Source organism: Aquarana catesbeiana, linkage group LG09 (assembly GCF_042186555.1).
Source record: "Aquarana catesbeiana isolate 2022-GZ linkage group LG09, ASM4218655v1, whole genome shotgun sequence".
NCBI classification, from domain to species: Eukaryota; Metazoa; Chordata; class Amphibia; order Anura; family Ranidae; genus Aquarana; species Aquarana catesbeiana.
Genome location: NC_133332.1, coordinates 317,284,205 through 317,298,044, shown reverse-complemented (window position 1 = coordinate 317,298,044; position 13,840 = coordinate 317,284,205). Strand labels below are relative to the sequence as shown.

The 13,840-nt window shown below is 45.7% G+C and overlaps 1 protein-coding gene across 2 annotated transcripts in view; it reads right to left on the bottom strand.

The window, feature by feature from the left end:
• PRICKLE3 (prickle planar cell polarity protein 3) overlaps positions 1-13,840 on the bottom strand; it is a 37,735-nt gene that overhangs the window by 23,113 nt on the left and 782 nt on the right. The gene's annotated exons all lie outside the window — the stretch shown is intronic.

Genomic DNA, 13,840 nt, shown 5'->3' with positions numbered 1-13,840 from the left:
GCATGGTCCAATGGTGCCCAGCTAGGGCCAATGCTACTTGGCAAAACCAACACCGTTGTTTTTTATCTGTCTCTAAGGGTGGAATTCTGACCACCATTGAAAGGGTTGCATTCTTCCTACTAGCCACCAATGTAAGGGTGGAATTTTGACCATCATTGTAATGGTGACATTCTTCTTACTGACCACCAATGAAAGGGTGGAATTCTGACCACCATTGGAAGGGTTGCATTCTTCTTACTGACCACTAATGTAAGGGTGGAATTCTGACCACCATTGTAATGGTTGCATTCTTCTTACTGACCAGTGAATATAATGCAAGGGTGAAATTCTGACCACCATTGGAAGGGTTGCATTCTTATTACTGACTACCAAAGTAAGGGTGGAATTCTCACCACCATTGGAAGGGTTGTATTCTTCTTACTGACCACCAATTTAAGGGTGGAATTCTGACCACTATTAGAAGGGCTGCATTCTTCTTACTGACTACCGTTGTAAGGGTGGAGTTCTGACCACCATTGGAAGGGTTGTATTCTTCTTACTGACCACCAATGTAAGGGTGGAATTCTGACCACCATTAGAAGGGCTGCATTCTTCTTACTGACTACCATTGTAAGGGTGGAATTCTGACCACCATTGGAAGGGTTGCGTTCTTCTTACTGACCGCTAATGTAAGGGTGGAATTCTGACTACCATTGCAATGGTTGCATTCTTCCTACTAGCCACCAATGCACGGGTGGAATTTTGACCACCATTGTAATGCTTGCATTCTTCTTACTGACTACCATTGTAAGTATGGAATGCTGTACAACATTAAAAGGGTTGAATTCTTTTTACTGACCACCAATGTTAGGGTGGAATTCTGACCACCATTGGAAGGGTTGCGTTCTTCTTACTGACCACTAATGTAGGGGTGGAATTCTGACTACCATTGTAATGGTGGCATTCTTCTTACTGACCACCAATGTAAGGGTGGAATTTTGACCACCATTGGAAGGATTGTATTCCTCTTACTGACCACCACTATAAGGGGTTTTATCCCCATTTCACCCCAGCTCTATTGGTTTTAGTAAAGGTTCCCCAAGACCTGAAAATTATTTTCTGTTTTTCTAGGCTACCATCCTGCAGATCGCTGCTTTATAAATGAATGAACAAATCTAGTGAGACAATTGGCAACCAAGACCTGTTAGCTTGAGTCAGTTTGGAACTACTTCATTAAGAGGCCCAAAAATGTAGAGTATGAAGTGGGAAGGGCCATTAATATTGGCACTGCGGTGGCTGGTTAGTGTTAACCAAACACTGAAGAAACATTGTTATGGCAGCAGGCTGGCATTAGGCATCAATGGGATTTCTGTGGGAAGGAGGTGGTTTTAATGGAATGCACACACAAGTATAGACAGTAGGTGTAGTCTGCCTGAGGTCTGTGTGGGAGGGGTTGGCTGGTGAAAATAACCAATGTATTGTACAATAAAATATGTACACAATCTGTGTCTTATTCAACACAAAAAAAGTCTCACAAGAAAAGGTCTGTATGTTATGTGTTCGTCACAAATGAATTAATAGAGTCTCGCCCATCTGACAGTATAGGGACCCTTCCAAAAGCTGGTGTGTCCCTATACCAAATGTAGTGGGCAGCTAGGTTATAGTCAGCCTGGGCTCTGATATTTTTTTTTTTTCTACATTTCTTGGGTGTCTGCACTTGGGGAGTATTCTCCAGAAGATAGAGCAGGAAGATAAAATGTAATGAGTTATGCATATTTATCTCACTGGTCCATCACTGGGGGGTTATTTCCAGTGATCTCAGCTGGGGATGGAGAGGATGTATTGTGTTGGAGAGTCCTTTGCCCCCCCGGCCTACAGCCTGGAGAGGAGGTAGCTGAATAAGAGGCCTACTGCCTAGAGAGAAGGTAGCTGAAGAAGAGGCCTACTGCCTGGAGAGGAGGTAGCTGAAGAAGAGGCCTACTGCCTGGAGAGAAGGTATCTAAAGAAGAGGCCTACTGCCCGGAGAGAAGGGAGCTAAAGAAGAGGCCTACTGCCTGGAGAGGAGGTAGCTGAAGAAGAGGCCTACTGCCTGGAGAGGAGGTAGCTGAAGAAGAGGCCTACTGCCTGGAGAGGAGGTAGCTGAAGAAGAGGCCTACTGCCTGGAGAGGAGGTAGCTGAAGAAGAGGCCTACTGCCTGGAGAGGAGGTAGCTGAAGAAGAGGCCTGCTGCCTGGAGGGGATGTGGCTGAAGAAGAGGAGGTAGCTGAAAGAGTCCTACTGCCTGGGGGAAGGTAGCTGGAGAGGAGGTAGCTGAAGAAGAGGCCTACAGCCTGGAGAGGGGGTAGCTGGAGAGGCCTACAGCCTGGAGAGAAGGTAGCTGAAGAAGAGGCCTACAGCCTGGAGAGGAGGTAGCTGAAGAAGAGGCCTACAGCCTGGAGAGGAGGTAGCTGAAGAAGAGGCCTACAGCCTGGAGAGGAGGTAGCTGAAGAAGAGGCCTACAGCCTGGAGAGAAGGTAGCTGAAGAAGAGGCCTACAGCCTGGAGAGGAGGTACCTGAAGAAGAGGCCTACATTCTTCCCACTGACCACCAATGTAAGGGACCTTCTTCCCACTGACCACCAATGTAAGAAGCATTCTTCATACTGACCCCCATTTAAGGAGCATTCTTCCCATTGACCACCAATGTAAGGAACATTCTTCCCACTGACGACCAATGGAAGGAACTTTCTTCCCACTGACGACCAATGGAAGGAACATTCTTCCCACTGACGACCAATGGAAGGAACATTCTTCCCACTGACGACCAATGCAAGGAACATTCTTCCCACTGACGACCAATGCAAGGGGCATTCTTCCCACTGACGACCAATGCAAGGGGCATTCTTCCCACTGATGACCAATGCAAGGGGCATTCTTCCCACTGACGACCAATGCAAGGGGCATTCTTCCCACTGACGACCAATGCACGGGGCATTCTTCCCACTGACCACCAATGTAAGGAACATTCTTCCCACTGACGACCAATGGAAGGAACTTTCTTCCCACTGACGACCAATGGAAGGAACATTCTTCCCACTGACGACCAATGGAAGGAACATTCTTCCCACTGACGACCAATGCAAGGAACATTCTTCCCACTGACGACCAATGCAAGGGGCATTCTTCCCACTGACGACCAATGCAAGGGGCATTCTTCCCACTGACGACCAATGCAAGGGGCATTCTTCCCACTGACGACCAATGCAAGGGGCATTCTTCCCACTGACGACCAATGCACGGGGCATTCTTCCCACTGACGACCAATGCAAGGGGCATTTTCCTATTCATCCCTGATGGACTAATCATAGCAGGGGTTCCCTGAGACTTGAAATAAATTTCAGGTGTTCCTCTGGGGTAAAAGGGTTGAGGGAGACTGCCCTAGACTTATCTCACTTTCAACCTGTATGTTCCTAGACTGGACATCAGGGACATTCTTTCCACTGACCACCAATGTAAGGAACATTCTTCTCACTGATCACCAATGTAAGGAACATTCTTCTCACTGATCACCAATGTAAGGAGCATTCTTCTCACTGATCATCAATGTAAGGAACATTCTTCTCACTGATCACCAATGTAAGGAACATTCTTCCCACTGATCACCAATGTAAGGAACATTCTTCTCACTGATCACCAATGTAAGGAACATTCTTCCCACTGTCCACCAATGTAAGGAACATTCTTCCCACTGATCACCAATGTAAGGAACATTCTTCTCACTGATCACCAATGTAAGGAACATTCTTCTCACTGATCACCAATGTAAGGCACATTCTTCCCACTCATCACCAATGTAAGGAACATTCTTCTCACTGATCACCAATGTAAGGAACATTCTTCTCACTGATCACCAATGTAAGGAACATTCTTCTCACTGATCACCAATGTAAGGAACATTCTTCTCACTGATCACCAATGTAAGGAACATTCTTCTCACTGATCACCAATGTAAGGGACATTCTTCCCACTGATCACCAATGTAAGGAACATTCTTCTCACTGATCACCACTGTAAGGAACATTCTTCTCACTGACCACCAATGTAAGGAACATTCTTCTCACTGACCACCAATGTAAGGGACATTTTCCCACTGACTCCAGATGAGTTGGTTTATGCAGGGGTTACCCAAGACCTAATGAGTTATTTTAGGGGTTCCTAAATAGTTGAGAGAGTCTGGAATAGAGGGTCACAACAAGGGCCTCCTGCCCTCTTCAGGCCCAGTTAGGACCCCTAGGACTCTGTTCCTATACCGAGGCTTCCATGTGTAGGTGACAGGTCCACTTAACAACAGGACTGGGAGAACACAATGTAATTAATCCTGCTTACAAAACACCAAGGCGTCAAAAAAATTCCAGAGACTAAACATCATCGATAAGACGCCGCGCACGCCTATAAACACCAGATTCTACGAGTGTTGTGTGTAATTAGGGGGCTTCAAATACCGAGCTCAGGAATGGGAAGAACAGATGGGAAGACGCTGACACAGCCAAGGAACCTGTGATCATGGGGGTGATATTTGGTAATTGCAGAGCAGAAGCTAAACTGTTTGAAGGTCATAGTTGTTTCGAGATAATTTATAAAGCGGCAAAATGGAGGGCTTCTGGGTGACTCACTAACATGATAACGTCCTGGACCAGCTGTCAGCTTCAAAGGGTCCCGTGGAATTCAGATTCTCTGGGCTGGGGAAATACATTGCTTAGTAAATCTCTTTTTTTTTTTTTAAAGAGCCACCATGGATTCTCTGTCTAACCACTTGCCCTCTCAGAGATCTCCCCCCCCCCCTTCATGACCATGCTATTTTTTTGCGCTACTTTAACTGGCAATTGCGCGGGCATGCAACACTATACCCAAATGAAATTTAGATCATTTTTTTCACACAAATAGAACTTTCTTTTGGTGGTGTTTTATCACCACTGGGTTTTTTTTTTTTTTTTTTGCGATATAAACGAAAAAATACTGAAAATGTTGAAACCCCCTCGATATTTTCTACTTTCTGTTTATAAAACATCTCCTATAAAAGTCAAATTTCACCATAAATTTAAGCCAAAATGTATTCTGCTATGATCATGCAAAGAGAAAGGTCCCCTGTTGGTGGACTTTTTAGGCGCATATAAGAAACCGTAATACATTTTTGTTTTATCCTATATATTATTATGTGTGTGTGTGTAACATCATATGTATAATTTTTTTTTCATGAATGAATATATATATATATATATATATATATATATATATATATATATATATATCTATATATCTATATCTCTATATTTGTTGTGGTTTTCTCTGTGCACACCAGACCAGTCCTGACACCAGTATTACTGGTCTTGTACACCCCCGGGGGCTGCTTCCCTGTTATCAGATTTCTCCCAGAGATCAAAGCCCTCCTGCACCTGGGGCCATGCACCAGATATATATATATATATATATATATATATACCTTGCCCAGTATACAGGAGCCGGGGTCTGGGAAGGTGCAGCACCTGCCGGCTAACAATGGGTTAAAGGCGCTGGGCCGGAACGAACCTTGAATAGGAAAGTGAGAGCATTAATAGTTAACTGCGACCTTTGTAATCATTCACCGGCTGTTCAGCTTTAATTGTCACCTGTGAGAGCAACGCATGGTGGGAACCGATCTGAACTGAAGGAGAGAATGTCGCCGTCCAATCAGATTCCTCGGCTCATTTGCTCATTTCCTCCAGAGATATTAGAAAGGAACTTGGAACGGTCATTTGAAAACTTCCCACACTTTTTTTTTTTTTTTACTTTCTTTTTATTTTTTATTTTTTTAGATTCGGGGCTGTGCACCCCCCACACATGTCAGATCAGGATTGTACTGTACAGGAACACCTGTGCGGGTAAATTTGACCCTCGCGTCGACGCACGGAATAAATAAATACATTTATTTAATTATAGTTATTTATAAATTTATTAACAAATAGAATAAATTAAAAAAAGTAATGTATAAAATATTTAGCTCCTATTCACACTACTGCAGCGCATTTTTTTTACTACATTTTTCATGCATCGCCGCGCACGATACATGGCTGAAGCAGAGCATGATCCGCTATGGGAGATAATATATATCCCATAGTTTGTGGACTCTATGACCTTCCTACAGAATAAATAACATATACTGATTTGTGGTGTTTTCACCAGAATACATTTTGGTCAAATTTATGAAGAAAGATTATTTGCAAAATTTTATAACAGAAACAAGAAAAATGCATTTTTTTTAACATTTTCGGCTTTTTGTTTATTTAGCAAAAAATTAAAAACCCATCAGTGCAACATATCAGTCCCCATCAGTGCAGCCTCATCAGTCCCCATCAGTGCAGCCTCATCAGTCCCCATCAGTGCAGCCTCATCAGTCCCCATCAATGCAGCCTCATCAGTCCCCATCAGTGCAGCCTCATCAGTCCCCATCAGTGCAGCCTCATCAGTCCCCATCAGTGCAGCCTTATTCAGTTCTGCCTATCAGTGCAGCCTATCAGTCCCCATCAGTGCAGCCTCATCAGTCCCCATCAGTGCAGCCTCATCAGTCCCCATCAATGCAACCTCATCAGTCCCCATCAGTGCAGCCTCATCAATCCCCATCAGTGCAGCCTCATCAGTCCCCATCAGTGCAACCTCATCAGTCCCCATCAGTGCAGCCTCATCAGTCCCCATCAGTGCAGCCTCATCAGTCCCCATCAGTGCAGCCTCATCAGTCCCCATCAGTGCAGCCTCATCAGTCCCCATCAGTGCAGCCTTATTCAGTTCTGCCTATCAGTGCAGCCTATCAGTCCCCATCAGTGCAGCCTCATCAGTCCCCATCAGTGCAGCCTCATCAGTCCCCATCAGTGCAGCCTCATCAGTTCTGCCTATCAGTGCAGTCTCATCAGTAAAGCCTCACCAGTCCCCATCAGTGCAGCCTCATCAGTCCCCATCAGTGTAGCCTATCGGCGCCCTTCAGTGAAGAAGAAAAATTACTTTTTCCTTCCTTTTGCAAATTACTTTGCAAAATTATATAGGCGAAATGAAGATCTTTTCTTTCGTTTATTTAGCAAAAAATAAAAAACCCCAGCTGTGATTAAATACCACCAAAATAAAGCTCTATTTGTGTAAAAAAAATGATAAAAATGTCCTATATGTACAGTGTTACATGACCGCGTAATTGTCATTCAAAGTGTGACAGCGCTGAAGGATGAAAATTTTTTTTTTTTAAAGATAGGTGGTGGTAGCGACAGCGGCGGAGGGGGGTGAGTTGGGTTAGTAAGTCTGGATGTTCAAATGTTCAAGGAATGGGTCATTGACTACAGATCAATTACTTTGATCAGGAGGGATCAATTGGAAAAGAAATGGATCATTTATTGAAGCGTCTACGGGCAGCATAATACCCCAATCTATGTGAATGAAGTATGATACAATGTAGCGGTCTTCATTCACATGTAGGGATTTCCCAGAAAGTTACAATGTATAATGTGTATTTGTTTTGATACAATGAAAGAATTCAATGCAGGTATTTAACATTCACTCCTCATTGGATAATCGCAGACGTAGTTTATCTTCTCGGTGTGTTAATGTTTTACGACGCGCTGAGAGTGGCGGTGGCGGCTTCTTTGTGCGTTAGAAGCATGCATCTCCCCGGGTGCCGAGTGTCAGGTTAAGCCTTTAATTTGTCGGAGCAGAAAGATAATTGTTGTCTGGGAAGGTTCTCGGGGCAGGGATTCTGGGAAAAGATTCTGCAGATTTCTCTTATCTGCGTCAGCTGGAGAGTTCAATCTTCATATCCTCCTCCTGATTTATGACCACAGTTATTAAGCCATGCGCAGTTCTAAGCTGGAGATACCAAACACTAAATAAGTAAAGAAGAACGACGCTGAGAGATTTTTATTTCCCCAAAATTTCAGAGAAATTTTTTACCATGTTGACGAAACGCGCTTGGGGTCCATGAGGACGGCAAAAATAGAGTGAGAGTGAGGCTACCTTTTTAAAGCTGAACGCAAGACACAAACTTTCATTAAAAAATAGTTCTTATAAGCCACAAAGGATATAAATCTCCATTGTGACTTTGCAAACTCCGATATTATCTTGTAAAAGTAGCAGTGACGTCATCACTGTGCTGGACATAGCCTGAGCAGAGGTGTGGGAGGGTCCCGGCAGGCTCCACCCACTACAGAAAACTACAGGAGGGGGCAGAGACGAGACCAGTCCCCCTGCACAAGGAGAGAGAAAAGAGTGGTGGGAGATGCCCAGCAGGCTCCACCTACTACAGAAAACTACAGGAGGGGCGGAGACAAGACCAGTCCCCCTGCACGAGGAGAGAGAGCAGAAATGTGGGAGGGACCCAGCAGGCTCCACCTACTACAGAAAACTACAAGAGGGGCGGAGACAAGGCCAGTCACCCTGCACGAGGAGAGAGAGCAGAAATGAGGGAGGGACCCAGCAGGCTCCACCTACTACAGAAAACTACAGGAGGGGCGGAGACAAGACCAGTCCTCCTGCCAAGGAGAGAGGGCAGAGATGTGGGAGGTGCCCAGCAGGCTCCACCTACTACAGAAAACTACAGGAGAGGGCGGAGACAAGGCCAGTCCCCCTGCACAAGGAAAGAGCAGAGATGTGGGAGGGACCCAGGAGCTCCACCCACTCCAACCTTTCTGCAGAAAACTACAGAAGGTGGGCGGAGACAACAACTGTTTTGTGTTTGCCCTTTTACAGCCCTGTCCAGCATAAGAGGGGACCAGATCTTTCTCTGCTACAGTTTCACTTTCACTTACAGGTCCTTTCCCTACCCCCACACCCTGTGACCAGATAGTAAAAGTAGAGACAAGGCACTGAGATGCTCATCTCCCTGTCACTCTGATCTCTACTCCTATCAGCATGGTTTCCTTTGTTTTTTTGCATGGCAACACACCTGATTGGCTCTCTGTGCTGCTTCTCCCTCTCCATCTCTGAGCTCTGCTGTACAGACCATACAGTAGAGGAGACTGAAAGAAGCTGGTCCCATTCAGGTACTTCCACTGCTTGTTTTTTTAAAGAAATATACCCTCCGCTGCATTAATTTGTGTCTTTTATATCTGCCTGAAGTTCATCAGCCCCCCCTCCCCCCTTCAATAAATAGCAACACGAGGATAATAGGAAAACAAACTGTGTAGATCAAAAAGTAATGATGTAAATGGTGGGATCAGACTTGCTAATCACTTGTGGAGGTGTGAGGCGGTGCCGTCCAGGTGTTACCTGGAGGGGCGGAGCCAGGTAATGACATCCAGGTGAGCTGTCATTGTTCTCTGCTATAGAACAGGAGAAGATGGGATTTGTGCCGATTGTCGAGGAACTCCCCGGCATGCTGGGACCTGAAGTTCCTTATTCCCAGTATGGTCCCTTGTGTACAGGTAGATAGATGTTCACCTGGCCCCTTGTATACAGGTAGATGAATGTTCACCTGGCCCCTTGTATACAGGTAGGTGAATGTTCACCTGGCCCCTTGTATACAGGTAGGTGAATGTTCACCTGGCCCCTTGTATACAGGTAGGCGAATGTTCACCTGGCCCCTTGTATACAGGTAGGCGGATGTTCACCTGGCCCTTTGTATTCAGATGGGCGGATGTTCACCTGGCCCCTTGTATACAGATGGGCGGATGTTCACCTGGCCCCTTGTATACAGGTAGGCGAATGTTCACCTGGCCCCTTGTATACAGGTAGGCGGATGTTTACCTGGCCCCTTGTATACAGGTAGGTGGATGTTTACCTGGCCCCTTGTATACAGGTAGGCGGATGTTTACCTGGCCCCTTGTATACAGGTAGGTGGATGTTTACCTGGCCCCTTGTATACAGGTAGGCGGATGTTCACCTGGCCCCTTGTATACAGGTAGGCGGATGTTTACCTGGCCCCTTGTATACAGGTAGGCGGATGTTCACCTGGCCCCTTGTATACAGGTAGGCGGATGTTTACCTGGCCCCTTGTATACAGGTAGGCAGATGTTCGTCTGGCCCCTTGTATACAGGTAGGCGGATGTTTACCTGGCCCCTTGTATACAGGTAGGCGGATGTTTACCTGGCCCCTTGTATACAGGTAGGCGGATGTTTACCTGGCCCCTTGTATACAGGTAGGCGGATGTTTACCTGGCCCCTTGTATACAGGTAGGCGGATGTTTACCTGGCCCCTTGTATACAGGTAGGTGGACGTTTACCTGATCCCTTGTATACAGGTAAGTGAACGTTTGTCTGGTCCCTTGTTGTATAAAGGTAGGTGGATGTCTGGTCCCTCATATACAGGTAGGTGGACACTCATCCGGCACGTGTCTAAACACGGTTGAAGAGTTCTGGGTTCCAGGTGAGTGGAGGTAGGTTCCCCCTGCACAGATGTTGTCACTGCTACTTTTACAAGGTAATATCTGGGTTTGAAAGGCGTTTGGGGCACACAGCGTGGATTCATATTCCTTGTAACTATCGAGGAATCGATTTAAATGAAATTTGTGGGCGGAGTTTAAGATGTCATTGGCATGAATGGGTGACTCGTGCCCATCGGCAATCACATGGCATGCCCAGTCCCGTCTCTCCTCCATCACCGTGTGATCAGACGGGTCATGTGAGGACATCATTAAATATTCAGCAATAGTTTAACCCTTTCCAGCCCAGCCCCGGCATCCCTTTCGGGTTCATAAGATTAGGGGGTACCCCCAGTCCTCCTGTACAGGGCCTGGGCAGCAGAGTGAGATGGATGTGGGCAGGAAGGGTGATCGGCTCCCACCCAAAGGATCTCTTCCAGTAATGCCCCCCCCCTCCCCCCTGTGCCGCACCGATCACCCTCTCCATGCACCATAGTTTTTCCCCTGCTGCCAAGGCCCCCCCTACACCCGCACTGCTGCCGGCTTCCCTCCTCTTCTTCCCACCAGCAGCTGCAAGCACACAATAGGGTCCTTCAAGATTGAGAATGGGGGAAGGGTCTGGTAAATACGTCATTTACCAGCTCCTTCCTTTCCTGAATGAAGACAAGGAGTGATCGGTACCGATCAGTCACTGTGTTCATTCAAAACTGAAGCATTGGCTGTATAGGGCCCCCGCGTCGGGTTATCTGTAGGGGGGCCCCTGTGGTTTCTAACAGCAGCCCTGATCCTTTTAATAGGGTCTTGATGATGGGGAAGGGGGGGAATTGGCAGGAAGTCGCCCATTCTGCGCTTTCTCTGACATTTTTGGTGATGATTTTGGCTCAGCTCTGTGTGCCCGAGAACTTCCTCCATTCATAGCCAATTATTATTGTCTAATCATTTCCTGTCCCTTTTTTTTTTTTTCATTCCAAAAACTTGGCGAGGAAACGTGATGATTCAGACGGAGTAACTTAATTTTATTTATTTTTTGTGAATGGCACGTACGGTAAGGGCCCGTTCACACTAGAATGCAGCGTGGTGCGGCCCCACATTCCGGGGGAGGTCAGTACAAAGTTAACACCCCCCCCCCCAAAACGCAGGTTGCAAGCACAGTGAGGGGGAATTTAATAAAGCTGCTGCACCACTTTTCTGACGTTTAATCCCTCTTGGTAACCTCTTGACCTCCAGAAGATTTACCCCCCCCCCCCCCCCCCTTCGTGACCAGGCAATTTTTTTGCGATCTGGCACTGCGTTACTTTGACAATTGCGCGGTCGTGCGACGCTGTACATAAATTACATTTAACCAGTTCCCACTTAACCAATTTTGAAGAGGGAAAAAAAATACTTTTTTTTTTTTTTTTTTTTTTTAATTTTCAGTTTTAAAATATTGCAACTAAGTAATTTTGCTTCTACTCTGATCAGGCCACACCAATGGGCGTTGATGAGGGAGCTAATGGGGCGGTGCTTGTGGGTTCTGATGAAGCCAAACTGATGGGCACTGATGAGGCCGCACTGATGGGTTTCGATGAGGGTGCTGATGGGGCTGCACTGATGGCTTTTGATGAAGCCCCACTGACATGCGCTGATGAGGCTGCACTGATGGGTTCTGATGAAGCCACACTGATGGGTGCTGATGAGGGAGCTGATGAGGCTGCACTGATGATCAGTGTAAATGTCCGCTGTCACAGGATCGCTGGTTGTTGGTTTTCCATTCCTCGCATAGTGACCGCGCTGAGGAAAGGAAATGCCGATAACTGGCATTAGTTTACATGGAATCAGCTGTGATTGGACACAGCTGATCACATGGTAAAGAACCAATGTCATTGTCTCTTTACCCTGATCAATGATGCGCCGTCTCTGAGACACACGGCTCACAATCGATCACCGCGCGTGGGGGGGAGACACACGCACGAGCTGTGTGACCGGCAGGACGCCTGGCCTATAGCAGACTGATGGCTGGGTGGGATTCTCCTCCTTCCAGATGGACTTCAAATGATGTCCTCCCGGTCACGTCTATGGCGTGCATCGATCGATGGTGAGCCGTGTCCCTGGGTAAGCTGCCACGGTGGCTGGACAGGGTGGTCCACATACCGCGGCTGAGATGCCAAAATACTCGCGTCACACGTCTGGCGGGCACTACCACCGCTGAACATGGGCCATTAAAGTGAATAGGACCTGCGATTTTTGGCCACGACTGTCATGCGGCAAAACGCAAGTGCAAAATCACTCCCCGGCTCGGGGGGGGGGGGGGCAAAATCTGGTGCAACAATCGCTCTTTTAAATATCCTCTTTTGAATTTTCCCCGCAAGGAAATTTAAAGACGCCGGATTCCAGGGGCTCATTGGCACTCGCTCCCCCCCCCCCCCCCCTTTAAGTGCAGCCTGCTGTGGATCGCTTTTCAGACAGTTGTCTCATTTGACAGGCGCTGAGGAGGCCCCCGTGTCACCCCCCCCCCACCTGTTTTAACCCTGAAAAGCCCCTCCCACCGCGCTGCAACTGAATGCGTTTAATGCGCGTTCCCATTCATTTGAAAGGGTTGTCATTAGAGGATGGTACTGACGCAAGAGGTGGTGGGAGTTTTGCCACAAAGCTTTGGAGCCGCAGCATGTTCTGGGGGGGAGGGGAGGGGGGTAAAACCGCGGTCCAACCTCCTGTTCTTACCGACCGCCTCGGAAAAATTGCACATTACGTAACGCTCATGTTCGAAGTGCCACATTAACCCGAAGGATACGCCTGGGAATTCCGTTCCATTTATGAAGGGCTTTCCAGCAGTATGAGTGGACTCGATGGTGAGATCGAACGTTCAGGGGAATTAATTTTCTGAATTTTTGTACGAATGTTCCAATGAAATTCTACCGTTGTATGGCCAGCTTTAGGGCCCTCTGATCCCTCCTGTATGGAATTGTACTGTCTCCCTTTATATTCTAAAGCGCCACGCACACTGTTGGCGCCATATAAACCCTGTATAATTATAATAATAATAAATAATAATAATTTATTATTATTGCAGGGTTTATAATATTATTATTATTATTATTTATTATAATACAGGATATATATATATATATATATATATATATATATATATATATATATATATATATATATTTTAATATAATCTAAATCCTGAATAATAAACCCTGTATAATATAAACTCTGTATTAATATTTTAATATTATTAATAAAAATCCTAATAATATAAACCATGTATAATCATCATCATAAAAATAAATCTATCTATCTATCCTCCTGAATAATATATAAACCCTGTATAATAATAATATAAACCCTGTATTATTATTATTATTATTATAATAATCCTTATTATACAGGGTTTATATTATTAATAAGGATTTTTATTATTTGTATTATTATACAGGGTTTATATTATTATTAATAATAATAAAAATCCTTATTAATAATATAAACCCTGTGTAATAATTGTAGTATTAATAATAATATATCCTGAAGAATA